The 2,500-nt window shown below is 42.2% G+C and overlaps 1 protein-coding gene across 5 annotated transcripts in view; it reads right to left on the reverse strand.

Annotated features, from left to right (window-relative positions):
- The window catches only part of LOC125047728 (protein tweety-like), a 224,267-nt gene that overhangs the window by 213,408 nt on the left and 8,359 nt on the right, over positions 1–2,500 (reverse strand). The gene's annotated exons all lie outside the window — the stretch shown is intronic.

Here is a 2,500-nt window from a genome sequence, read left to right on the forward strand (position 1 = left end):
GGCGTGTTTCGCAGAAGACGAACTTAAAAGGAAGAAGAAAAATGGAATAAACAAAGAACAAGGAAAGAAAGAAAGACGTGGATGGCGGAACTCGAACAAATATTTGACGTTGAAAAGGAAGAACAAACGAATAAACATACAGCAAGAAAGGAAAGAAAGGACAGAAAGAAAGAAAGAAAGAAAGAAAGAAGGAAAGAGAGGTTCGGCGGAAGTAAAGGAAGAAGAAATTAAAAGGAATGAAGGAAGAAGAGGAAAATATAAGGAAAGGAAGACGCGAATGGCGGAAGAGCGGCGGACAAAGAAAGAACAAGAAATAAGCACGAGAATAAATAAAAGAAGAACGAAGGAAATATATAAAAACGAGATGGGAGGAAAACGAACTTAGGTGAACCAACGGGCGAAGGAAGAAAAACGAAAGAGAGGAAGATGAATAACCATGGAAAAAGAGAAAGAAAGATGAACAACCAAGGAGAAAAAGACAGAAAGCTGTACAAATAAGAAAAGAAAGAGAAATGAACAATCAAAGAAAGAAAAAAAAAAGAAAAATGAAAAACCAAGAAAAAAAAAATAACAACCAAAGAAATAAATAAACAATGAACAACCAAGGAAAGAAAGGAGGAAAGAAAGACGAACAGCCAAGGAGAGGAAGAGAGACGGAGGGCCAAGAAGAGACCAGGAAACGAGACCGAGATCTGAGAAGCGACAAATATGCAGGAAGAACATTTTGGGACGACAGATGCAAGAAAGAGGAGATTCGGCGTTAAGGAAATGGAGGGAGAAAGGAAAGGAAAGGCATTGGGTCGAAGGGGAAGAGAAAAAGCATGTGAATGACAGGAGGCAAGGTGGAAAAGATACGATATAACAGGGGAAGAGAGAGGGAGAGACAGAGTGAGGGAGGGAGGGAGGGAGGGAGGGAGGGAGGGAGGGAGGGAGGGAGGGAGGGAGGGAGGGAGGGAGGGAAGGGGGGAGGAAGGGAGGGAGGGAGGGAGGGAGCGAGGGAGGGAGGGAGGGAGGGAGAGAGAGAGAGAGAGAGAGAGAGAGAGAGAGAGAGAGAGAGAGAGAGAGAGAGAGAGAGAGAGAGAGAGAGAGAGAGAGAGAGAAAGAGAGAAAGAGAGAAAGAGAGAAAGAGAGTGAGAGAGAGAGAGAGCGAGAAGAGAGAACATAAAACTGGCAAGACAGAGAGTAATGGAGATAAGCAGATAATAATAGTAAAACATATATAATGGCTTTTCTGACAGACAGATGGGTTAAATTATCATCTGGAGAAAATCACAAGACAGATTGCAGAAGGAAAGACGGGTTTCCCAACGTCAATAAAACTAAACGATGGGCTCCTGCGTCGGATATGCTAAATAAATGACCGACAATGCCTTTTTCACTAAATGAGAAACCGTATGGTGTTACATTGGTCACAGCCATGGATTTGAATATCACTTTCTTCTTCTTTCTGTTTCTTTTAATCAAATCAAAGTAAAGTAAAGTAAAGAAAAAATAAAAAAGACGGACTCCTCTTCCCAGTCATCATGAATTCAAAGAAAATGTGGAAAGGCTTTCCATCTACATGTATCTCACCTCAATCAAATGTCTTATTCAGAGGAGAAAAGTCTCAGCTGATTTGCCGAGGCGAAATGTGAGGTAAGTCACTCTCTTCACATTCAGCACTGAAGGAAAATGGCGAATGATGATGCCAAAATTACAGAGGCGTAGGAGGACTCATCGATGTCGATTTTGCTGTAACCAATGTCTGTATTTATGTCACTGACCCAGTGGTATTAAAGAGCCAATAGCAGTTAGGAAAGTAACCAAAAAGGCACCAATGAAAATAATATAATAATAAAATAACAGAGAACCAACGCCAATCGAATATTAGTAGTTCCGATGACCCTGGAATGCAGAAAGGCTAATATAGAAACACAATACAAAATCAGTGGAGAAAAAATAACTGAAACCACAAAGGATTCCGATGGAACACCACCCACGTTCAGGAGTCGCCGTGTGCTACAGTCCTATGGAATGGCACATGAAACTCCTACGCCTCCTGTCGGCTTAACTACCTTCCAGGATCTCGGGAAGTATATATGGTTTGTGTGTGCGTGTGCCTATGCGTGTGTGAAAGAACGTGTAAGAGTGAGTAGGTGCATGTCATATGCAAAAGGTACAGGTGTGTACATGTCTTCGAGAATTCTTCTGCCCAAGAGGATGCGGTAGTGTACACATCTCTCCATTCCTTCCCACTCCATCTTATTCCTCTCCAATATCCATTTTCCTCTCCTTTCTTTCCTTTTCACTTCTCATCCCAAACTTCATTCTCCTTTCCCCTTCGCTTCCCAGACCTCCCCGAAGTTAACAATCAGACTTTTAAACTTCCCCCCAAAGAAACAGTGTCCCGAGAAAGCGCTGGTACTGTTCGCCCAAGATATTCCAAGCGCCAAACACGGGAATCTTATATATCACTTAGAAAACTCCTATGAAGCAAGAATACGAATGGAGAATACCAATG

Source organism: Penaeus chinensis, chromosome 41, assembly GCF_019202785.1.
Source record: "Penaeus chinensis breed Huanghai No. 1 chromosome 41, ASM1920278v2, whole genome shotgun sequence".
NCBI lineage: Eukaryota > Metazoa > Arthropoda > Malacostraca > Decapoda > Penaeidae > Penaeus > Penaeus chinensis.